Here is a 27,131-nt window from a genome sequence, read left to right as displayed (position 1 = left end):
TGTAACCCTGTGTCCATTGTTTGTTTCCATTACCATTGTAAGTGTTTTTTAAACAGAAAAGTAATGGTGGAAAAACATCGTGAACAAGGGAGTTCGACTCCCGAAATGCGTCGATGTATTATGTCACTCTCTATGAAATAAAATAAAAGGACTTTTTACCCCTACCGGAGAGTGCTGGATGATTACCTGAAGTGTATGGGGTAATCCTATATTGAATATATATATATATTACCTACTGGCGGTCGCCAGTAGGTATATATAGTTAGGATTTTTTCTCTATGGGATTTTTGAAAATTCTATGTCTAATAACTTTGGCGTTTGTGGACGGAATTGGCTGAAATTTTCAGGAAAATGGAACATTTTGTTTCTGAGCAGCCCCTGAAAATTTGGGGGGGGTTCGTCAAGGGGGGGCCGAGAAAAAAGGGGGGTCCCAAAACGTGTTTTTAACATTGAATTTTCCATAGGGCGGTTGGCCTCACTTTTAGCCCGAACGGCTGAATGGATTTGCACGAAACTTGGCAAAATTGTAGGGACTGGTAGCCCGATGTGCCTTTGCTAGGTCTCAATATATGTGCTCCAGTGGATTTTGAGAAATTAACGTTCAAAAAAAGATATATATCTGTAACAGCGGACCAGGCAGCGCTCCGGTTCGCGGACTTTACGCGTTACGGAGCTTTGTGAAGCGAAGCTGATTGGTTCTCCGGCGTCTGTAAACATTCCAAACAGTCCGTAGCGGCCGCCATCTTGTCTCTCGGTAGGATCGAGAGACAAGAGGAGGCCAAAGCGAAGGGGCAAATGACCATAAGGGGGCATAGTAGATCCTCCCTGACCCTCTAGGTTTGATGTGGAGGTTTTAAAAGGGCCCCGCGGGGCAAAAAAAAATAAAATAATAATAATCGAACGGCTGAATGGATTTGCACGAAACTTGGCAAAATTGTAGGGACTGGTAGCCCGATGTGCCTTTGCTAGGTCTCAATATATGTGCTCCAGTGGATTTTGAGAAATTAACGTTCAAAAAAAGATATATATCTGTAACAGCGCTCCGCTTCGCGTACTTTTCGCGTAACGGAGCTTTGCGAAGCTGATTGGTTCTCCGGCGTCTGTAAACATTCCAAACAGTCCGTGGCGGCCGCCATCTTGTCTCTCGGTAGGATCGAGAGACAAGAGGAGGCCAAAGCGAAGGGGCAAATGACCATAAGGGGGCATAGTAGATCCTCCCTGACCCCCTAGGTTTGATGTGAAGGTTTTAAAAGGGCCCCGCGGGGCAAAAAAAAAAATAATAATAATAATCGAACGGCTGAATGGATTTGCACGAAACTTGGCAAAATTGTAGGGACTGGTAGCTCGATGTGCCTTTGCTAGGTCTCAATATATGTGCTTCAGTGGATTTTGCGAAATTAACGTTCAAAAAAAGATATATATCTGTAACAGCGCTCCGCTTCGCGGAGATAAAATTATCTCTGTATTACCTAGCTGTTGCTAACACCAGTTAGCGACCGCTAGTAGGAGATAGCGACCATCTTGGGCCCCACTTTGCATGTCAGTGATATTTATCACTAATGACATGCAAAGTGGGCATGCCAAGATGTTAGCGACTGGAAACAGTCGCTAACATCGCTATCTCCTATTACCAACTTTCGGAGATATTCGCGCTAAGCGCGAATATCTCCAAAAGCTACCACCTGCCCTGAGCAGTTCTTAGCCATGTTATCCAATGGGAGGTGGATAACATGGCTAAGAGCATTAGCTCGGTAATGCATGAATATCGCTGAGTTTTCAGCGATATTAATGCATTGCGGTCGTTTTTTATGGCATTTGCGATAAACCTTGATAATAGCAAGGTTTATCTGCGATAATTTCTGACGATGCTTAGCGGTAAAAAATTTGTTGCTAAGCATCGTTAGGGTTAAATATCGCTTAACTTTGGTAATATGCCCCAACGTCTGTTAACGTTCGATTCGAAGGAAATCAGGAAGTGTTGAAAAACATTGTCTGCGCCATCTTGCCTTTTTTCAAATGCCACACTTTTGTCGTGCACGGCAGTCATTTTAGATGCCTTGACCAGACCCACTCTCTGCACGCTGTCGATCCTTAGCATGGCTCCCCACCCTCGCAAGCATCTCCCCCAGGCACTGGTCACCCCCGTTCTCTGTCTTATGCATGGGTAATAAACCTCCCCCCATCTGCGCTGCTCTTCCCTGAGAATCACACCCTGTGCCCGCCCGACACCTCCCTTTCGCCCTATTCACTACCGCACCCTCTGACACTCCTTTTCCTCTGTGTCCGATTGTCCAGGCCGGTCCTAGGCTATCAGCTAGCCCTGCAGATGTAGTTTATGGCCCCAGCTGTAAAGAATCACCCCTCTTCAAAGGAGTTATAGTAGATCAAGGCCCACACTCGATGAGATCCGTCACAGCACACGCGTTCCTACTATCTGAAAACCATCCTGTATTGTGATTGGGGAGGGGACCGAGCCTGAAGCGGAAGATTCCAGGGATGACTCTTTGTACATCAAAGTTTTTACAATTATGTGTCACATTAAAAATATATTTTTTAATGTGAAGGAGTTAGGCCCATAAAACTGTGGGGAAGGCTGGACCTTGTAAATACGTATTTAACACACAAACATGCCACCCCACCTTACTTGTTAGCTCTTACTAGTGGACAACACATCAATCCTAATTCGATATGTTCGGTATAATTATTTACCTTTTATTTCTAGTATTTTTTTGAAAACAATCTTTGATTTGATGTCAGAGTAAAAACACAACACATATACTATACAAACTTAGACTGTGTACAAACTTTAAATTTGACCATAACATTTACAAAAAAAAAACCAAAAAAAAAACAACGAACTTTACTACATGGAAAATGCAATCACTATACACAACAAAAAAACATATATATCATTTTCAAATTGTTACAGAAAAGGGCAAGTATCAGCTCCTCGCCTAAATGATCATAACGATTTCAATTTTTAGGGAACAATGATTGACAAAATCACAGTTGAAAGGAGATAACCAGATAAATCAGTAATAATAAATTAATAATTATCAATATTTATTGTCTCCTTTTTTGCCGACGCGTTTCGAACTCCATACAGCTGTTATGGGTTCTCCTCAGGGCCTTGTCACTTCTGTCTGCATGTGTGTAAGGAAAAAACAACACTGTTTCAGTGTCTATTCCTGTAGCCTCATATTACAAATCCGCTTATGCCATCCTTAAAAACCATGTTTACCTTAACTGTTGCCAGCCGTGATTATCCTATTATCTGGGTTCTGGGTCTTTGAAGCTGCAATCTGGGGGACATTTCAGAGAACCCATTTAGTGCCAATCTCATTCTTAGCCCTAAGATTACTTTATGCAAAAACACTGCAGGACATACCTTTAGTATTGCTCAAGGGTCCGTGTACGGGCGTCCCTCTACGTGACGGTGATGGTTTTGGTGTTTAAATGCCCCGGTTTGCGTGTAAAGCGCTACAAGCGTCCATGCGCCCCTCACCCGGGATAACGCTGTGACCTGTATTGGACATGAACCATAGCGAAATGGATTTCAAATGGACCGTCCTGTGCACCATAGTGCAATCTGGAAGTAAAGGCCCGATTGACATTGAGGACACACTATTGAAAAAAGAGGCGTACCTCATCTTGAAATTTAATAGTACACAAAATGGGCTGAATGCCCTCTCTGAGGTGTCGAGACTGTAACGGGGTAATTGTGTGGGGCTCCACTGACTTATGACTTAGTCCGCTGTGAATACAGGTCACAGCGTTATCCCCAAAGTGGCGCTGGAACTAGAGAGTACAGCGTTTCAATACTAAAACTACAGATCCCAGAATTCCATTGGTCATGTGACCGCTTCAAGTAACGAGATACTCGGGCCGCCGCCCATCACAGTGATCGAAGGATTTTTGAGCAAAGGCTTCTGAAAGAAGGTGAGCCGGGTGAGGGGCGCATGGACGCTTGTAGCGCTTTACACGCAAACCGGGGCATTTAAATTTGTCCCTTGGTTTATTTTTTTGACAGTGCGCGATTGGGAGAACAGAAATACGAACACCGGTGTGCGGGGCACACAAGGACCCGGTGTTAGTAAACAGAGGCGAACAAGTGCGCGGTGCGCACAGTGGGAAACCGCCCCCGTTTTAGAATTTGAGACGGAATAAAGCCGTCCCCCGAAGCCTACGGTGTACATCACAAGGTATGAAGGCTTTATAAAAATACTGAGAACTAGCTAGTCTCCCCTTCAAGCCCTGTAGCATGAAATTGATATTGCCTTTCTCCTAGGCTTAAACACCAAAACCATCACCGTCACGTAGAGGGACGCCCGTACACGGACCCTTGAGCAATACTAAAGGTATGTCCTGCAGTGTTTTTGCATAAAGTAATCTTAGGGCTAAGAATGAGATTGGCACTAAATGGGTTCTCTGAAATGTCCCCCAGATTGCAGCTTCAAAGACCCAGAACCCAGATAATAGGATAATCACGGCTGGCAACAGTTAAGGTAAACATGGTTTTTAAGGATGGCATAAGCGGATTTGTAATATGAGGCTATAGGAATAGACACTGAAACAGTGTTGTTTTTTCCTTACACACATGCAGACAGAAGTGACAAGGCCCTGAGGAGAACCCATAACAGCTGTATGGAGTTCGAAACGCGTCGGCAAAAAAGGAGACAATAAATATTGATAATTATTAATTTATTATTACTGATTTATCTGGTTATCTCCTTTCAACTGTGATTTTGTCAATCATTGTTCCCTAAAAATTGAAATCGTTATGATCATTTAGGCGAGGAGCTGATACTTGCCCTTTTCTGGAACAATTTGAAAATGATATATATGTTTTTTTGTTGTGTATAGTGATTGCATTTTCCATGTAGTAAAGTTCGTTGTTTTTTTTTTTTTTTTTTTGTAAATGTTATGGTCAAATTTAAAGTTTGTACACAGTCTAAGTTTGTATAGTATATGTGTTGTGTTTTTACTCTGACATCAAATCAAAGATTGTTTTCAAAAAAATACTAGAAATAAAAGGTAAATAATTATACCGAACATATCGAATTAGGATTGATGTGTTGTCCACTAGTAAGAGCTAACAAGTAAGGTGGGGTGGCATGTTTGTGTGTTAAATACATTAAAAATATATAGCACTCCAACAAAGTAGTAAGATTATAAAACTTTAATAACTTATAAATATATACAACAAAACAAAAACAGTAAAAACATTTAAACATTTTTAGGGAAAAACAACGAAGTAGCGGTCGGCTGTGCGAATAGTCCCAACGCAGCACAACGTCCAGATTTCTGGACGGCACCCAGGTGATGTTGCCTGGGTGCCGCACTGATTTCGGCATCCGGCGTGGGGCGTCGCGGGGGGTGGGTCATCAGTAGCAAACTGTTGTGCGAATAGTTCCAAGGCAGCAGAACGATGGCACCAAGGTGATGTCCAGTAAGTTGCCGCACTGGTTTTGGTATCCTACAATGCTGCTCCGAATAACGGCGTGGGGCGCCCCGGGGGGGGGGGGGGAGGCGGCGTGAACGGGCCTCTCCAGGTGGAGTCTCGTCTGTTGTAGTGGGGCGCCCCTTTACCGTTTCAGTTGCCATTCCGTCCGCTTTTGGTCCACTGTGTCAAAAGCCGCAATTCAGCTGAGTTGCGCCCACTCTTGCGGTGCAGCGATAGGCGGCTGCCACAGGACTCTCAAAATGGCGGCAGGCTCTTTCCTTTTTGGGCCTGGTCCACTGAAATGGCCCTGGGACACCTTGGAAATCGGACGCTTGTCTGCTAGGTCTTGGACCCCATTCTCGAAAGCGTCCCCTCCGCCTTGAGGATTCAACAAAAGTTTTGGGGGCCCCCGACTCCTGCAGGCTTCTGGTGGGGAGCGGCTGACATGATTGCTCGCGGAATGACCACGACGGAGCCACGAGATGGTGGTGCTTTCATGGTGACGCCAGCTTCAGTGTGAAACATCCAGAAACAAGGTGGGGCTTTCATCGTTTGGGAAAAAAAAAAGTTTTCATCCAATGAAAAGTGTTATTTTTAGGTAATATGATCAAGCCTTCCATCATTAGGAAACCAAAAGTAAAATGAACCAATGAAAAGTTTTATAAACAAGTCACATGACCTGTTATGCGGCATAGGGTATAAAATGCGGAGAAAATACGTTGGCACGTGAGGCGGCGTCAGTAGCGGACCGATGTGCGAATAGGCCGAAGGCAACACAACGCGCCAAGATCCGGATGGCACCGAGGTGGTGTCCAGCAAGTTGCAGCACTGGTGTGGCCATCCTACAATGCTGAAAGTCGGCGTGGGGCGCCCCGTTGGCCTGTGAGTTCGCGTCAGTAGCGGACCGATGTGCGAATAGGCCGAAGGCAGCACAACGCGCCAAGATCCGGATGGCACCGAGGTGGTGTCTAGTAAGTTGCCGCACTGGTGTGACCATCCTACAATGTTGAAAGTCGGCGTGGGGCGCCCCGTTGGCCTGTGAGATGGCGTCAGTAGCGGACCGATGTGCGAATGGGGCCAAAGGCAGCGCAACAATATTTTCGGAATAGAAGACACCACAAGGCGCTGAGATGCCAAGATCCGGATGGCACCGAGGTGGTGTCTAGCAAGTTGTGGCACTGGTGTGGCCATCCTACAATGGTTAAAGTCGGCGTGGGGCGCCCTGTTGGCCTGTGAGATGGTGTCAGTAGCGGACCGATGTGCGAATGGGGCCAAAGGCAGCGCAACAATATTTTCTGACTAGAAGACACCACAAGGCGCTGAGATGCCAAGATCCGGATGGCACCGAGGTGATGTCTAGCAAGTTGCTGTACTGGTGTGGCCATCCTACAATGCTGAAACTCGGCGTGGGGCGCCCCATTAGCCTGTGAGATGGCGTCAGTAGCGGACCGATGTGCGAATGGGGCCAAAGGCAGCGCAACAATATTTTCTGAATAGAAGACACCACAAGGCGCTGAGATGCCAAGATCCGGATGGCACCGAGGTGGTGTCTAGTAAGGTGCACTGGTGTGGCCATCCTACAATGCTGAAAGTCGGCGTGGGGCGCCCCGTTGGCCTGTGAGATGGCGGCAGTAGCGGACCGATGTGCGAATGGGGCCAAAGGCAGCGCAACAATATTTTTGGAATAGAAGACACCACAAGGCGCTGAGATTCGGTTAGCACCGAGGTGGTGTCTAGCAAGCTATGCAGCTGAGTTGCGTGCGCACTTGCGGCGAATAGGTCGAAGGCAGCACAACAATGTTTTCTGAATAGAAGACACCACAAGGCGCTGAGATTCGGTTACCACCGAGGTGGTGTCTAGCAAGTTGCTGCACTGGTGTGGCCATCCTACAATACTGCTCCGAATAACGGCATGGGGTGCCCGAAGGGGGGGGGAGGCGGCGTGAACGGGCCTTCCTAGGTGGAGGCTCGTCTGCTGTAGTGGGGCGCCCCTTTACCGTTTCAGTTGCCATTCAGCTGAGTTTCGGCCGCTCTTGATGCTACAGCGACAGGCGGCTGCAACAGGACTCTCAAAATGGCGGCCTGTTCTTTGGATTTGGGCCTGGTCCACTAAAATGGCCCTGGGACACCTTAGAACTCGGACGCTCGATTTTTTTTTCCTTTCCTCTACATGCAAAAAAAGGTAAATGCCCGGTACGTTATACGCTTCATCTGCCACGATGTACTCTCCAGAGGAACCGAAAAAAAATATAGTTATGGTAACTATACCATGCATCGTCATATGGAGAGGTGGCACCAATTAATTATAGTGCTGCATAAAAGAGAGATTTGGAGGAGAACCCCCGACCTGCCAGTACATTCATCAAAGAAGTGGCACTGACAGCATCAGAGGCAAGGGAAACGGTCCCAAATATTTAGAAGAACTTTGGAAAGATTAAAATGACATGTTTAGATTGTGGCAAATTAATTTCATGTGGACAGATGAGTGTTACTCTATAAATACAGCATATGAACATCATCATAGTCGATGGTTGGTAGAGACATTTTGACTATATCCTGGACCTGCCCGTCCTCGCCCAAAATGGCGCCGGAATAAATGGGACTCGTAACTCCTTGTTGTGTACTGGTTGCAGAACCTTGAAATCACGAGATACGTATGCAGTTTTGAAGCACATGGCGGGCGGGGACGAGAATTGATTGAGTATTTCGACATCCCTATTGATATTAAGTTCTGATGTGTTATCGATTACTGTACTATTGAAAGTTCGAATTAACGTCACGCATGGTACTTGCCCGCAAATGTATATCTAGATAATTTTATTGTAACTGGCCCTGTCGTATTTTAATTATAAAATGTACGTCCACCGATTCCGCAACTGTTAGACACCTTAGTTCTTGCAACCTAATGGCCCGCCCGTTACGTTCCTCTACAGTGTAAATGTCTACTCATCATATACGATTACAGTTTGCTCCGTGGCCGGCCCACGTGGTTATAGGCTCGTATTTGTATAATGAAATTTTCACAATAAAGGTTTTTAAAAGAAAACATGGTAGTAGTATATACATTGGTAAAGTTTTTAATAATAGTCACTGTTTTAGAATCATTAAAAGGCAAGTGAAATAAAGCAGACCAATTACATGAAGGGTAAAAGGTATAATACGCAGGAACGCAGTAAAGATAAATGGTCAAGGGCTGTTGTGTTTTCTACTCCTGCAACATAAAGTGATCGATAAGAATCTCATATTCAGGCGTATCGGCGACTAAGACAGCAGGTCGACCCTCTTTTGCTCAACGGCTCCGTCATGGGACGAAGAAACGCCCTTTTTCTCGAAAAAAGAATATATTTTACTTGCAGGACAGTTGTAAATTTTCCGGGAAAGTACATTAGCCTGGAACATTATAACATATATTTAAGAAAAAATAATGTTCGGAAGTAATAAAAAGCGTAATTTTTGGTCATATGACCAAGCCTTTCATCATTAGAATAAGAAAAGTAAAATGAACCAATGAAAAGTTTTATTAACAAGTCACATGACCTGTTATGCTTACGTTACGCGCTGCGCGTCGCGCCCCGGATGTTTTCCGGATGCGCTAATGCGGCGCGTCATATGACGCATTACGCGACAACGCAGGTCCAGAATATAGTCAAAATGTCTCCACCAACCAGCGGTCGGAACACAACCCCTTTCAGCAGGCTAAATAGTTCTGTTAAATGACAACAGAAGGGACAGGCAACAAGAACCATCAGTCAAAGAGGGGAGGGCTAGTTCTTCTCTACCGGGTTACATTGGGGCGCTACCGGAACTGATCGAATTGGTAGTCTACAGTGTTTCTGGATGTTTCAGACTGAAGCTGGGGTTAGCATGAGAGCACCACCATTTCGTAGCTCCGTCGTGGCCATTCCGCGAGCAATCATGGCAGCCGCTCTTTATCGTTATTTTGGGCGGGGTGGGTGGCGGAGCCGAGCTGTATTGCAGCCATCATGGTGTGGAGTTCAGTTCATCTCACTAGTTTCGTATTTGTCATGAGGGGTTGTTCTTAATGTTTCTATTTTAGCGAGGTCAAAAAGAGATCCCATTAGTGGCCTACTGATTTTGCTCGATTCCTTTTGTTTTTTTACACGATTTTTCGTTATCTGCAAAGACTAAACAGAGTATTGCGACTCTGTGTTTGTTTGTAAATAGAGAATGAACCAAAGAGAACCAATTCTAAAACAGTAAATGCTTGGATAACAATCAATCAAATGGAGAGAGAAGCAGGCACGACGTATTACAACGGGGGCAAAGGCCTGCGTTAACTACCTTTCACTATCTGCAAAGAGAGAGTACTCCTAATAGAAATGAGGGGGGGGGGCAGCATTCAAAGCAGATCAGTGTGCATAAACACGAAAATGTTTTTATTTACCACGTACTTGACATTCGACAGCTTATGATATTTGCTATTAAAAAACCATTGAAATTCACTGAAAAAACCATAGGTTATAGACCATATATAGTTAGGAATTAGCATTTACAAAACCTTGAAAATTCACTGAAAAAACCATAGGTTATATACCATATATAGTTAGGAATTAGCATTTACAAAACCTTGAAAATTCACTGAAAAAACCATAGGTTATAGACCATATATCGTTAGGAATTAGCATTTAAAAAACCTTATTTTACCCACACAAAACCATTGAAATTCCATATATAGTTAGTTGCACTAACTATATATCGTGCACCCGCAATCCACTGCTGATGATGTCACATATTACATCATTCATGACATGGTCAGTGACATCACTGATGACATCTCAAATGACATCACTGATGACATCACTGATGACATCTCATTTGACATCAATGACCACATCACTGATGATATCATTCATGTGACAATACAATGCATCTCCTCACATTTTAATATAACCTCTGTTTCACCCAGTGTTAAATACAGAGTATAATTTTTGAAACCATTGACACACCAATACTAGTTACTACATACGCACTCACTGATTCCTACGTCTACACACACCTTCACTCATTCACCCATACAATCATTCATACATACAATCACTCATCTTTACAACACTATCATATGCACTCATACACCTATACAGACACTCACAGTCTGCCACTCATCCATGGAGTTACTCACACACCTAGTCAGTCCTGTAAAGAATCAATGACACTTCCATTTTCTTGTCTATACAGTTAAACATAGAGCACCTTACATTTTCAAACATATACTAACACATACTTACCTTCTTATACAATCATTGATACAAGTACACATTGATCTGCACAGAGTCATACACCTCCCAGCCAGCCACACACACACTCAGTCTCCCATACAAATACTTGGGCAATCAATCAATAACCCATATAGTTACTCATATAGCTACTGATCAACACATGCAGCAGTTTATAGAACAACAGACATAATGATGCACAAATTAAGACAGTTTAGTCACTAACCCATGCACTCAGTGAGACACATTTAATCACTCAGTCATACAGTCAGTCATGCACCTACTAAATCCTTCGTCCAGACACTTACACATCCACTCATTCTTCAATATGTAAGACATATTTAAACTTTACAGAAACAAAAAATCACTGCATGTTGTTATCAGTCATGTCATCAGTGATGTCATTTGAGATGTCATCAGTGATGTCATCAGTGATGTCACTGACCATGTCATGAATGATGTAATATGTGACATCATCAGCAGTGGATTGCGGGTGCGCGATATATAGTTAGTGCAACTAACTATATATGGAATTTCAATGGTTTTGTGTGGGTAAAATAAGGTTTTTTAAATGCTAATTCCTAATGATATATGGTCTATAACCTATGGTTTTTTCAGTGAATTTTCAAGGTTTTGTAAATGCTAATTCCTAACTATATATGGTCTATAGCCTATGGTTTTTTCAGTGAATATATATATATTCAGGAAAGTAGCATATGATAAACTAATCAAAAAGCTAGGGGATAACTGTAATGTTATTATCAAAAAATCCGACAAAGGCGGAAACTTGGTGTTATGGCTTAAAAAAGATTACATAGCTGAGGCAGAAAAACAGTTAAGCAATGAAACTTGCTATAAGCAAACCTCCATTAAAGAATACGAGAAGGCAAGGGAAACCTTACAGAAACTGCTTTCACAGTGGAGAAGGGAGGGCCTCCTATCAAATGAAGATTGTAAGTTCCTATTTAAAGAATACCGGATGTTGCCCATTTTGTATCTTATCCCTAAGATACATAAGGGGGTAACACCAGTGCCGGGAAGACCAATTATTTCCGCCATAAATAGTGTCGGTGAAAACATAGGTCAGTATATAGACCACTTTTTACGAGATCTAGTTAAATCACTCCCCAGCTACATCAAAGATACAGGCGATTTCCTGATAAAAATGGAGAATGTGGAATGGTCAGAGGATTCTTATATAATAACATTGGATATTGAATCCTTATACACTAGTATAAACCACACACAGGGCCTGGAAGCGGTCAAACATTTTCTAGAAACTCGACCTATAGAGTTCTATAGCCATAACAAAGTCATTATTGAACTTATTAGTTGGTGCCTCAACAACAACTTTTTCCTCTTCAACAACGTCTTATTTAAACAGCTAAGAGGAGTTGCCATGGGGGCCTGTTTTTCCCCCAGCTATGCGTGTTTACACGTAGGCTGGTGGGAGGAACAGGTCCTCAGGCGCAAGCATAAGGCACAATTTGAGGATAATGTGTCCACATACTACAGATACATAGATGACGTGTTTGTGATATGGCATGGGGACTTAGAAACTGCAAAGAAATTTATTGAGGACATCAACAGTAATGCTATGAACTTTACGTTTACATCATACATTCACAAAACACAAATTGACTTTTTAGATGTCAGACTCCGCGTTGAGAATTCCAGACTTGTAAGCACTATGTATAGAAAACCATCGGCAGGTAATATAACGCTTCATGCCATAGTTCACATCCGAGGCATTTGTTAGCTAACATACCCTATGGAGAAGTCCTTAGATTAAAGCGAATCTGCAGTAATGAAGAGAATTTTAAGAGCTGTCAAGAAGAAATGCGAACAAGATTCAGCATGAGGGGTTACAGTGATCACCTCATTAATGATGCTATTAAGAAAGCACAGGCGCGCCCAAGATCGAGTCTGTTTAAGAAAGAAGCAACCAAAACACGTGATGATAATGCTAGTACTGATAATCCCAGACTAATTACTACATATTCAAGACAGGAAAGAAAAATAAGAACTATTGTACAGAAACATTGGCCTATTGTCCTAACGGACAATGTTGTACAGGAACGTCTATCCCATTCCCCTGTTGTAACGTTCAGAAAATGTAGATCGATGGGCAATGATCTACTGAAACTAGAAAGCTACATTATGGCTACAGCCGTCCAGGGGATTTAAAAGATGCACGGTGTGTCATGCCTGTAAATTTGGTTGCAATAAGACAACATACACGACACCATTTGACGCATCTCCAGTCCCCATCAAGGGCAGTTATAACTGCAAGACAGAATTTGCTGTTTATGTCCTGACGTGCACCTGTGGCTTGAATTATGTGGGAAGCACAAAGCTACAGGTGCACGTCAGGATATTACAACATTTGAGAGCAATCCTCCATCATGACACAGCTTACCCCGTGGCGCGACATTTCCACAAATGTCATAACAAGGATATAAATTGCCTTTCTTACTTCGTTATTGGCGCAGAACCAGCTAATAAAAGAGGGTGGAATAGAGACAGGCAACTAAGGCAATTGGAGACCAAGTTTATCCTTGAACTAGACAGCAAATGGCCACGGGGATTGAATAATGCAGAGGATATGCATACTTATTTATAGAGACAGCAGTCCTGAAAACATATAAGACAATGAGCAATACATTCAGAGTTAGCAGGGAGATGCAAGGGTCAAATATGTTGCTAGCACCCATTGCCCGTCCACAAGAATAAGATCAAGAATGAATTAAATCTGATAACTCTTTCACTCGAACAAATTATTTTTAACAAACAATGATAGTATTATATTTTTATGGCATTTTATGAATCTTTTATATATATTTTTAATAGTGGTTTTTATCCGGCTGGAGAAAACTTTACACTGTAAAGATTGTATGGAATGAATTTGCTACTGAAAATATAATTTTATTAATCTTGTTTGTTATTGTATATATGTATAATGCACTTTATATTTATTGGTTGCTGATTGTTGCACATAGTTTATGGCACTTTAATTGTAGTATTTGCACTAGGTACACTGAATATGCACTATAGCACTTTTTTTTCATAATAGAACAAGTAAGATACATTTGGGAACAGTAAGCTGATCGATATCATACGTTAAAAACAAAATGATGTAAAGAATACATCGACTTTACAGTGGATAAAATATCTATATGTTTTTTTCATAACATTTGGGATTTATCCAGTTAACTCCAGCGGAAAACTAATAATAATATTTTCGCAATGGTATTTATACTGTGATACATTTTAACAATGTTATTGTCTTAGCTTTATGCACGACTGCATTTAGGCTGATGTTGATTATATATATCACTGCATTTAGGCAGACATAACGACTTCTACAGCAGCATTTATGTAAAGTCTGTTGTTTATATTTATGATCACATGACCCAAAAAAAATCACATGTGAGGGGGCGTGCACGGTGTATAGCACAATATAAAAAGTGAAAAAAGTACACACGAAGCTGAATGTGATCAAGGGCTCTAGAAGCCCGAAACGCGTAGTTGCTGGCTGCGGTATAAGAACAAAAATAAAAACATACCTTGCCTGAACTGCTGTGGTCGGTCTGAGTTCCTGCTTCCCCGCCTGACGGAAGTGGTTGGAATTGCTGGTGCATATATATATATATATATATATATATATATATATATATATATATATATATATATATATATATATACCCCATTAGGAAGAGCCACAACAGGTAGGTGGATTCAAATCTTTATTGTGCACGAAGGCTGCAAACACAGGAATGAAAGATGTCATCCAGTTCAAACGCCCAAGGCCAGATGCGTTTCAAATCCATAAGATTCTTCTTCAATGGCTACCGCAAAAGTATCACAACACTGGTCCAGTCCAGCTGCATTAAATTCTGTGGGCGTGGCCTCTTCTCTGGCCTTCTGGTCTACGTAGTTGCACTTTGTTTTCTCCAGTGAGTCCGTGTTGGGATACATTTTCAAATTACAGTCAACCCCTGTGGGATAATGTCCATCTTGCATTATTCATGCTGCAATTTCATTCCATTGTGCAAGAACACTACCTCCCTTGCCGGTGAAGTCGGAATACTCCACCATGGGAACGCTGTACTCGCAGCGGGGCTCCTCCGCGACCAGAGCTGGCCGCTTTACATCCCTTGACTTTCCCAGAGGTCTCCCTTCATCTCACTCCTCAGCCTCTACCCATCCATTGACTCTCCTCTGAGGTCTCCCTTCATCTCACTCCCCAGCCTCTACCCATCCCTTGACTCTCCTCTGAGGTCTCCTTTCCTCTCACTCCCCAGCCTCTACCCATCCCTTGACTCTCCCCGAGGTCTCCCTTCATCTCGCTCCCCAACCTCTCCATTAAGGTCTCCCTTCATCTCACTCCCCAGCCTCTACCCATCCCTTGACTCTCCCCGAGGTCTCCCTTCCTTTCACTCCCCAGCCTCTACCCATCCCTTGACTCTCCCCGAGGTCTCCCTTCATCTCGCTCCCCAACCTCTCCATTAAGGTCTCCCTTCATCTCACTCCCCAGCCTCTACCCATCCCTTGACTCTCCTCCGAGGTCTCCCTTCATCTCACTCCCCAGCCTCCCTTGACTATGTATGGGTGAATTTTGTGGATTTGCGGTCCGTAAATTTGTGCGAAATTGCAAAAAAAATCTGCGAGTTCGCAAAAAAATTTGCAAACTTGTGGATTTGCAGTTTTGCACAAATAGACTGTACTTTCTGTACTTCTACTGGCTAATCAGTAAGTGCTACCTCGTTGGGTAAATGTATAGTACTTTTCCTACACTACAGCAGCGTAAAGTGCCAGAAAAGTTGTCTCCAGTGACCATGTGTGTGTTACTATGCCATCGCGCCGAAGAGCGCAGGGGTCCCTGGAGTGAGCTGTCCATCATAGTGGGTAAATGGTGGGAAGACGGTGCACACAGCTAGTGTGTGGGCGGGGCCAAACGGGCGGACTTCTATGCAAGTTCACATGCTTCTTGTGTGTATAAAAGGTCAGAGACCGATCAGAGCTGCAGATGAGGCGAAAGAAGCTCCTGGTCACAGGAACTGCACGGGGATTGCGCTGGTGAAAGTCAAGGATGCAAAGGCCTCCATCCAGCATCACAGCTAATTTTCGACAGTAGATATGGGGAGAAAGCACACCTGCCCTGCCTCGACAAAGCTCACGATTGTTTTTGGGCCGATGAATGCGTTACTGAACTTGAACTTCAACTCGGGCACCTGCATTATTTATATCTGTAAGTGCTTCCTGTTGAGGTTTAATTTTTGTGACAGGAGCATCGTGCCAGAATGAACCCTGCCCTTCATATTTATCCAAGAAGACACCACCGGTTTGTGCGATACCTCTACTCAACTGCCCAAAATCCGCCCGCGAGCGGACTTGAGAATTTTTTGGCAATTTCCCAAGATCCGCGGATCGCGAAATTGCCGAAAATCCACAAAATCCACGAGTGGAACGGATTTTGCGCCCACCCTTACCCTTGACTCTCCCCGACGTCTCCCTTCATCTCACTCCCCAGCCTCTACCCATCCCATGAGTCTCCCCGAGGTCTTGCTTCATCTCACTTCCCAGCCTCTACCCATCCCATGACACTCCCCGACGTCTCCCTTAATCTCACTCTCCAGCCTCTACCCATCCCTTGACTCTCCCCGACGTATCCCTTCATCTCACTACCCAGCCTCTTCCCATCCCCTGACTCTCCCCGACGTCTCCCTTCATCTCACTCTCCAGCCTCTACCCATCCCTTAACTCTCCTCTGAGGTCTCCCTTCATCTCACTCCCTAGCCTCTACCCATCCCTTAACTCTGCCAGAGGTCTCCCTTCATCTCACTCCCCAGCCTCTACCCATCCCATGAGTCTCCCCAAGGTCTCCCTTCCTTTCACTCTCCAGCCTCTACCCACCCCTTTACTCTCCCCGAGGTCTCCCTTCATCTCACTCCCCAGCCTCTTCCCATCCAGAGTCTCCCCGAGGTCTCCCTTCATCTCACTCCCCAGCCTCTACCCATCCCATGAGTCTCCCCGAGGTCTCCTTCCATCGGACTCCCCAGCCTCTACCCATCCCTTGACTCTCCCCGAGGTCTCCCTTCCTTTCACTCCCCAGCCTCTACCCACCCCTTGACTCTCCCCGAGGTCACCCTTCATCTCACTCGCTGCCTCTACTCATCTCTTGACTCTCCCCGAGGTCTCCCTTCCTATCGCTCCCCAGCCTCCACTCATCTCTTGACTCTCCCCGAGGTCTCCCTTCATCTCACTCCCCAGCCTCTTCCCATCCCATGAGTCTCCCCGAGGTCTCCCTTCCTCTCGCTCCCCAGCCTCTCCATTGAAGTGTTCCTTCATCAGACTCCCCTTTTCTCTGTGATCTCCTGGTTTCAGTCTTTCCCTTCTGATCTCCCCAGAGTGGCTCAGCTCCTTACTAGGCCCCTCCATTACAGTTCACGTCTTGCGACCGTCACTTAGACCTCGTCTGATAGCTGTGGAAGACTGCACTACTGTCTGGAGGAGAAAGCGGACACTTCCGGTGAGAGAGGCCGTCAGGCCTGCAGCCTCCGCATGCAGAGTCCAGCCCACGCCAGCTGAGGGAGGGGTGGGAGGGGGGGTGGTGCTATCAGCCCAACCTTCATTGCACACCTGGTGCAGGACAATGCGCCTAATGTCGAAAATAGTTATTTTAAACGAAGAATACGAAAAGTCCACATTATACTTTTATAGAAAAGGTCTGCGCCTTCCCAGTAGCAGAGTCCTGTGGATGGAACACCTGTGACGTGCCAGGCCCTCCACTGTGAAGTCACGAGGCCCAGTCTAGCACCAGCAGGGGAATCCTGTGAATGGAACACCTGTGACGTGCCAGGCCCTTCCCTGTGATGTCACGAGGCCCAGCCTAGCACCAGCAGGGGAATACTGTGAATGGAACACCTGTGACGTGCCAGGCCCTCCACTGTGATGTCACAAGGCCCAGCCTAGCACCAGCAGGGGAATCCTCTGGATTGAACACCTGTGACGTGCCAGGCCCTCCACTGTGACGTCATGAGGTCCAGTCCAGCACCAGCAGCCGAATCATGTGATCCTGTGGATGGAACACCTGTGACGTGCCAGGCCCTCCACTGTGATGTCACGAGGTCCAGCCTAGCACCAGAAGCAGAATCCTGTGGATGGAACACCTGTTGAGTAAAAACCTTCGGAAACTTGAATTGGGTTGAAGCGTAGGTTTATTTCTGTGAAGCAATACACCCACAACCAGAGCCGTTCAGTCGTGAAGATCCAACGTCCAAAATGACGTTCTTAGGAATCTTCACCACTGAAGAGCAGCGAGAGAGAACATAGAACATAGAACGAGGAGTCACGCGGTAGCACGCGACTCCTGCCCAAACATAGTAAAAAACACTATTGTAATTATACATCTTCCCCTCTTTGAAGGGCAACAAATAAAATGAAACAAAAACAAGGATTAAAACATTACCATGCAAAAGAGAATAAAAAGTGCGTTGCTATTCCAAAACAAAATCTCTCAATCTGCATGAAATTTGTTTTAAACATGCTGCTCTCTAGTTGTTACTTCAGAAGATTCTCCCGCAACTACATCCAAAGGTACAGATAATTGGTCTGAGACAAAAGACTGTGTAGATTGAACTTCTTCTGGTGTCTGTGAAAGACAACTTGAGGAAGATTGACCTGAAGCAGGTGTTTGTAGAACACAACTAGAAGAAGTTTGACCTGAAGCAAGACAGTGTGTGAGTTGGCCTTCAGATGTCCCCAGAGCTCGACTAGAAGGTTGGATGGAAGGAACCAAATCAAACCAGTCGCAATGCTCTGAATCTGAAGTGGCATGCTCTCGGATAACATTGGCTTGAAGTGGAGAAATCTTGACAAGAACCCTTTTGTTCCACCACCCCTTATTGTCAAGAAGAGCAGAACCTCTACTAACATGTGTGACTAAAGTTGGAGAAGAGAAATGCGATTGCCCCTTCGGAACCCTTTTTGGATTTTTAATGAGTACCCAATCCCCTTTTTGTAAAGGCTGATCAAAGGAATGTTTACCTGCGTGAAAACGTGATTTCATAGAAAATTGCTTAGCATTAACACGTTCTTGAAAAGAATTTAACTTAGCAGACAAATTACTATCACCATGCAACCAGCTAGGATTGAGCAGTGAATGCACACTCCTTTTCCTAAGTAAAGTAAATGGTGCGACACCGGTGGTGGAGTGTGGTGTGGTATTATATGCCCTAACCTTGTCATGTACAAAAGATAAAGGATCCAACCTAGCAGAGATTGCAGTTTGTATACCTTCCTTGATTATTCGATTACTCCTTTCCACCAATCCATTCGAAGAGGGAAAATACAATGCAACCTTGTAATGTGAAATATCATGTGTTTTAAGAAAAGAGTACATATTTTGAGACACAAAATGTGTCCCATTGTCAGTAACTATAGTTTTGGGAAAACCTTTAACAGCATTGTCAGTTGATGCAGAATTACAAAAGGAATAGTACAACCATTTAGTATGGTAATCAACCAAAACAATCAGATATTTGTTCTCAATTGGTAACACGTCATTAGGACCAGAAAAGTCCAAACCTACTTTGTCCCATGGACCCACAGGAAGAGGTACAGGACATAAAGGAGTGGACAGAGTCTTCCAATGTTTGTCAGAAAGAAGACATTGTGTACAACTATCAATCATTCTCCTGATATGTGCATCCATTGAAGGCCACCAATAAAATTGCTTAACACGTTGACAAGTTTTGACAACACCAAGATGACCTTGATGAGCTGAGCGAATAATTAAATTACGTAAAGATTCAGGTGGAACAAATACATCATTGCGCATAACCATATTGTTAACTAAAGAAAGTTCTTCTGAAACATTTTGAAAAAGCCTTTAAATCAGAAGACAGAGTTCTACGCTCAGGTCATTTGTTAACAATAAAATCCTTGATCTTTGAAAGTGTGACATCGTAACTGTAGGCCGAATTCCATTGAGCCTCAGAAATGGGCTGACATTCTGCAATAGCATCAACTTTAGCAACAACACACTCAAAATCATCATCAACCACTGAATTATCATTCAAAGACATTTTAGAAAGACAGTCAGCTCTGAAATGTTTGCCCCCTGAAATATGTTTGATAATTAAGTGAAATTCATGAAGCTTTGATAAAAGACGAAGCCCTGTTAGAAGCTATATCAGAAAGCATGTGCATAAGCGGTTTGTGATCGGTGTAAATCTCAAACTCACGACCCCAAATATAGGATTTAAATTTCTGTATAGCCCAAACGCAAGCCAAGGCTTCTCTTTCTATTGTGCTGTACCTAGTTTCAACTGGAAGAAGTGTTCTGGATGCAAAGGCAACCGTTTGTTCTTTGCCTTCCACCCATTATCCCAAAACGGCCCCCAAACCAGTGAGACTGGCGTCAACAGTATTAAAACACTTCGAACCATCCGAAAAAGGATGCAAGGCTGGTGAATCCTCAATAAGCTTTTTAACGTGCTCAAAAACTTTTTGTAAGTCATCCGACCAGGAGAACTTCACCCCTTTCCTCAAGAGCGCTCACAACGGCTCAACAATTTGGGCATAGCCATGAACAAATCTGGTGTAATATTCTGCCAAGCCAAGGAATGAGCGAAGGGCATCTCTATGTTTGGAAGGTATGGCATCTCTAATGGCTTTTATTAAAGAAAATTTAGGTTTGATGCCATTGGGTGAAAGTGAATGGCCCAAATAATCCAATTCTTGAACCCCAAATTTGCATTTGTCATGCCTGACAGTCATACCAGCTTTCTCTAACACTCCCAAAACCTTATCAAGAGTCTGATCATGTTGAAAAATATCGTTGGCAAAAATCAATATATCATCCTGGTAGGCTTGCACCCCAGGAATATTCTGCAATAAGGTATCCATTAGTTTTTGAAAAATGCTAGCTGCCGAAGCTAGACCAAATGGGAGTCTTAGGTACTTGAAAGCGCCAAACAGCGTAATGAAAGTTGTTAATTCTTGAGACTTAAAAGACAAAGAAATTTGGTGATAAGTAAGGATGGGCGCAAAATCCGTTCCGCCCGCGGATTTTGCGAATTTTCGGTAAATTTGCGATCCGCGAACTCCCGCGAATTTACCGAGAATTCGCAAATCCGCGAGCGGCGGATCCGGGCCCGGGGCAAAAGTTGAAGCCTGGCCTGTTGTAACTATTTTACGATGGCGCCGGCAAGCTGCCGGCGCCATCCTAAAATAGTTACTAAGTTAGCTTCAACAGGAAGCTCTAATAGATAAAATAAAGCAGGTGCTCGATTTTATCTATTAGAGCTTCCTGTTGAAGCTAATTTAGTAACTATTTTAGGATGGCGCTGGCAGCTTGCCGGCGCCATCGTAAAATAGTTACAACAGGCCAGGCAGGTGTGCCTTCTTCCCAAATCTACCGTCGAATATCAGCTGTGATGCTGGACAGAGGCCTTTGCATCCTTGACTTTCAGGAGCGCAATCCCTTTGCTGTTCCTGTGACCAGGAGGGTCTGTCTCTTCATCTACTGCTTTGATCAGTCTCAGACCTTTTACCCACACAAGAGGCATGTGCACTCGCATGGAAGCCCCGCCCACACACTCGCGGTGTGCACCGTCTTCCCGCCATTGACTCACTATGATGGACAGCTCACCTAAGGGACCCCTGCGCCCTTTGGGGCGATTGCATAGTAACACACACATGGTCGCTGGAACTAGTTGAAGCTCAAATGCAGTGACTCATTCATCAGCCCAAAAAACAATCGTGCTCGTCATCGAGGCTGGGCAGGTGTGCCTTCTTCCCAAATCTACCGTCGAAAATCAGCTGTGATGCTGGACAGAGGCCTTTGCATCCTTGACTTTCAGGAGCGCAATCCCTTTGCTGTTCCTGTGACCAGGAGGGTCTGTCTCTTCATCATGTGTACCTTTTAAACACACAAGAGGCATGTGCACTCGCATGGAAGCCCCACCCCAAATCCGCGGATCCGCAAATCCGCAAAATCCGCCGATTTTGCGGATCCACGATCCGCAAATCCGCGGATCGTGGATCCGCAAAATCCGCCCATGCCTAGTGATAAGCGTACCTCAGGTCCAAGAGGGAGAAGTATTTGGCCCCACCCAAATTAGCCAGCAAATCATGAATTTTGGGTAACGGATGGCAGTCCACGATGATATTGTTATTTAAGGAGCGTAAATCAGCACATAATCTCACCTCGCCTGATTTTTTACGCACTAAAACTATGGGGGAAACCCATTCAGACGAATCACAGGGTGCAATGATTCCCTCATCACATACGTTTTTCAAAACCTTCTTCAATTCATCTCTTGCACTCAATGGAAGAGAGCGAACTTTGTGAATAACAGGTTGAGCATTGAGTTTAAGACGAATTTCATGCTTGAAACCCAATACCGTGCCCACCTTATCCTTGAAGACATTTGGAATAGAATTGAGTAGGTGTAATAAAATAACGAGGTACACTGTAGTTGGAGAAGAGTCTTCTTTATTGCATCATATCACCATCACGGGTTCCAGTCAGCTGAAGGCAACTGTGGAATTTTCATGCATTCTTGAGTGGGCATTACCAATAGGGGGCTGGGGAAGGAGGGGAACGGAAGGAACCAAGTGAGATTACAACACCTCTCCTTATGGGAGAAAGGAAGAAAAGGATAAAAAGTACATTGCATAGATAACAAATTTCAATTAATAAGGTAGGCAGAAGTGAGGCAAAAACACCACAACGCAGTAACCAGTGCAGAAAGAAATAATCATGTGGTATAGTAATCTTTGCTCCACCGGGGTGCAACTGTGGGTCTAGACGACCTTCTGAGGGTCACTTGATTCATACTGTGAGGCAAAGACTGTGGTCCGATTGGGAAAGCAGCAAGAAGTATGGAGTCGGGGCAGAACCTCAGGGAACCTAGAGGAAGAGACCACAAGACCCCGAGAGCTGAGGTTGCCGGTGATAAGAAGGTGGGACGCGTATTTGACCCTGTAGAGAAGAGGGGACCCTACCTCATGACCAAAGCGCCTTCCATTCATGTCAAGCTGCAACGGCACCGGGAGTTGGCATGAGCTGCACTAAAGAAAAAAGGCATGATGGGAGGAGCTGTTCTCCATCAACCACAACAGCCGTCAAAAAGGTCAGTGAAGTTCAATAAGGAGTACGCAGCCCTCAGCCAATCACTGGATGAAACCTTGGTCTCGCTTGATTCAGACAGTGATGCAGAGCTGGAATCCAGGTGTTCCTCTGGTTACTCCTCCGCAGAACAGGTGAGCCAGGATCTGAACCGGCAGCTGCTTCAGGACGGGTACCACCTCGATGAAATTCCAGATGATGAGGACCTAGACCTCATCCCTCCGAAGCCAGCGGCAGCTCTTTCTTGCTCCTGCTGCTATGGGGAAAACGACTCCTGCAGCGTCCAGTAGTGAACCGGAGGTGAATCTGAAGACTTTGTTCTATGGGTCACCAGCATGAACAGATGCAATGGATCTTGACATGCACAGTCTAAGCGTTCTCTTTGCAGTGCCCAAAGTTTTGTGAAGGTGCCAGCAACCAAAGGGTAAAATCCGTTGTTACAATGGAGACCAGGTTATGAAAGCACCCCTTCCCTTTTTCGATTGGCTAAGCCTTTCTTCTTAAAGCAGAATCGTAGGTGCTGGTGAAGTACCCATAGCTGAAGAAAGTTTGTGTTCAAGCTGTGACACTAGAAGAATGGGCTCAATGTCAGAGTTGCTGCGTAGGAAGTGGCCGAAGCCAGCATGTGATAGCGTCCCATTCAAGTTCTTGTTTCTCTCAAGGCTTTACAAGGCAGTAAAATCCCAGTTCAAAATCACTCCAACCTCAGAATTTTGAGACTGCACCAGAAGAAGCAGTGGGAAATCATTCCCTGGACTGTTAACAAGAAGTGCCTTCTGAACTGTGCGCTGTTGCTGTTTCCTTCAAAAGAGTGGTTGGTGTGTGATGCTCCGCAACGTGGACGAGCGTATACAACTTGGAGAGATCCTCGTGGGTCTAGACGACCTTCTGAGGGTCACTTGACTCATACTGTGAGGCAAAGACTGCAACTGGGGAACATTGAATTCTTTGTGTAGAACAATTCTACCCATGCTCCAGGTTTGACCATTGGCTAACTGTACCACATTCTTACCCACTTTAGTCACCCGCAGGTGATCCGAGAATCTGGTGGCACCTCTTCGTCTAGACTTGGGAAGGTCAATGCGAACCAAATCCCCTTCTCTCACCTGGCTAGTTTTTACATGTTTGTCCGCATTGTGCCTTGCTTCATACTTTTCTTGGTGGCTTTTAAAGCGTTCTCCAACCACATCTCTGTTAACCATACAATTGGCCTGTCTTTTGATTGGGGGAGAAAGTCTGGTTTTAGGAACTCTCCCCTTCAATGAAGTGAAAGGAGACACCCCTGTGACTTAGTTAGGGGTAGTGCGGTGAGCCCAGATAGTTTCTTGAAGGGCCTGTGCAGCAGGTGTGTTTAAAACTTCTGCACGCTGTATGCACTCTTTTACCAATCGGTTCATGCGCTCCACCAACCCGTTGGCACGGAGACAATACAATGCTTTTTTTTGGTGAATGATACCCATGTCCGAAAGAAACTCTTTCATTTCTTCTGATGTAAATTGCACCCCGTTATCAGTAATTAAAATATCCGGGATGCCTTAATCGAAGAAGGTTTCATTGAGGAAGCTTACGAGTGCTTTGGTGTCAATTTGGTGGACACATTTGTAAATCACCCACTTCGAGTGGTAGTCCACCAAAACAAACATAAATCTTTCCCTCAAGGTTTTCAAATTTAGCGGGCCAATTATGTCCAGGGCTAGTTAGGACCAAGGCCTTTCTGGTGTAGACACCGGGGACAGGGGCGGTTTCCTGGTTTGATGGGTTTTATCAGCTTTGCAGCATTCCATGCAGTCTCTCACAGTGAGTTCTGCCATGGCATCCATCCCCGGCCACCAGTAGTCCATCCTGATCTTACTTTTAGTTAAGCTACGGCCCAAGTGACCCACATGTGCCAAGTCAACAATTTTCTGTCTTAAGGAATCAGGTGGGACCACCTTTTTCACCTCTGAAAACCACCCCATCATGAATGTTAAGTTCCAGCCTCACCTCCCAGAATCCACTCAATTCAGGTACCACCTTGTTCTTTACACCCGGCCATCCATTTACTATATACCCTTTGAGTGCTTGCAAGTATCTGTCTTGGTTCAAACCTTGTTCCCACTCCTCTTTGCCCAAACAAGTGAGTTTCAACACCCGTTCCTCATCCTCAGTTACCTCTTCGTTCTCATCAACGCTGTTTGGTGAGCCAGACAGGAAATCTGCAACTACATTTTGTGAGCCTGGCATGTACTTTACACTGAAATTGTACCCCTCCAAACCTAAAATCCACCTTGAAATACGTGGCGTGGTTTTCTCCGATCCTTTCGTAGTGAAGGCATACATGAGGGGTTTGTGGTCGGTCCGCACAGTGAAAGGAATGCCCCATAGGAAGAAACGAAAATGCTTTATAGCCCACGTACATGCAAGCGCCTCTTTTTCTACTACAGAGTAGTTGACCTCCGCTCCTTTAAGAGCGCGTGACGCAAAAGCCACTACCTGTTCTTTGTTCTTATCCATCTGTACGAGGCTAGCCCCCACTCCCTTGTTACTTGCATCGGTAAATAGAATGGTGGGTTTGGTCGGGTCAAATCTCCCCAAAGATGGGGCTGAGGCAATGCTGTCTTTCACTGTGGTGAACGCCACTTGACAATTTTCATTCCAAATAAACGGAGTTCTTGCTTTCACCAACATTCTTAGTGATTCAACGATACTGGCATAATTTCTCACGAATTTGGCATAATACTCTGAAAGCCCAAGAAATGACTTTAATTCATCAACATTTGTAGGTGGTTTAGTGCCTTGAATAGCTTCAACCAAGTTTAACTTGGGCTTAATACCATCTTCTGAAATTGTGTGGCCCAGGTATTCCACTGACCCCACCCCAATGCGACACTTCTCCCTTTTTAGGGTTAACCCCGCAGCCTCTAGTTTAGTCAATGCCCCCCTCAAAATGGAATCATGCTCCTCAACGTCCTTGCCATAGATGAGGATGTCATCCTGGAAGCACAACGTTTTAGGAAGGCCCCCCAGCACATGTTGCATGATCCTCTGGAATGCAGCAGCAGCCGAGGCTAAACCAAAAGGCATGCGGATGTACTGGAAGGCTCCCAATGGGGTGCTGAAAGAGGTTAAGTGCCGTGAATTGGGGTGTAACTCTACCTGGTGGTAGGCAGATGAAAGATCAAGGACACTGAAACAACTAGCCCCTTTGATCAAGGTGAGGACCTCGTGTATGCGTGGCAAGGGATGCCTGTCAACCCATATGCTGTTGTTGAGGTCCCTAAGGTCCACACATAGCCTAATGTCCTTTCCAGTTGACTTCGTTGTGAGGACAATAGGGGCCAACCACTGTGAGCTCTCTATGGGCTCAATAACTCCTTGAGCTAATAGTCTGTCTATCTCTGCTTGTAGCGGAGCCTGCATCAAATGGGGAATAGGTCTTACCCTATCAGCCACCGGCTTCGTCTTCCCTTTAAGTTGCGGAGAAGTGAGAACTGTCCAGCTGTGCCTGTCAGCGAAGATGCAAGGAGAGAATAGAAAGTACCTGTTGAAACACTGCTACCACTGTCGTCTGACACACCTACTTGAAGGAACAGGTAACGCGGGTGTTGTACTTTCTCACCAACTCCGGCGCTTACGTACAAAAATTAGCTTGAGGGAAATCGTGTAATTAGAAACAGTTGTGCCTGTCAGCGAAGAAAGCAGGCAACGACAGAGCGGCATCAAAGGGGTTAACACACCCTCAAAGCTTCCATCAATGCTAAGGAGGAGGCACTGCTAAGGCTTAACGTCACTGGCGGACACCTCTGTGAGGGAAAATCAACTACACACGTGCAGGCTCTTTCCACAGCTCCCCGGCCCTGGCACTGTGAGGAAAATTAACTGCGCAGATGCGGTGTACTTTTCACAGCTCCCCAGCTCTTGCGCTGTGAGGAAAAAAGTAACTGCGCAGGTGCGGTGCCGTTTCCACAACTCCCCGACTCTGGCAAATTGAGGAAAACAAACTGCGCAGATGCGATGCTCTCTCCACAGCTCCCCGGCTCAGGCGAAACTTCGTGAAAGGAGCCGCGTTCCTTGAGGAGACCACACAGCAAACGCCCAAAGGAGGAGCTTCTGCGGCGCAACTCCGAAAACTGACCAGGCAGTACACCGCCCACAGCTCCAGCCGGACAACAAGTCTTCTCAGCAACTGTCACCAAAAATATAAGTAGCGCAAGCTACACACTACGGAGATGAGGCGATTAACCCTTCCAGGCGACACTCGCAGGCTGCAAACAACTTTTGCTCAAAGTAACCACACCTGACAACCACTTAAGCGTCAAGCCACGGAATACTTGCT

The 27,131-nt window shown here is 45.0% G+C and overlaps 1 pseudogene; it reads left to right on the top strand.

The window, feature by feature from the left end:
* LOC144769357 (uncharacterized) overlaps window positions 1–23,671 on the top strand; it is a 44,080-nt pseudogene extending 20,409 nt beyond the window's left edge.
* Window positions 23,672–27,131: the final 3,460 nt, after the last annotated feature.

Source organism: Lissotriton helveticus, chromosome 7, assembly GCF_964261635.1.
Source record: "Lissotriton helveticus chromosome 7, aLisHel1.1, whole genome shotgun sequence".
In the NCBI taxonomy this organism is placed as follows: Eukaryota; Metazoa; Chordata; class Amphibia; order Caudata; family Salamandridae; genus Lissotriton; species Lissotriton helveticus.
This window is presented reverse-complemented; position numbering and strand designations above follow the sequence as displayed.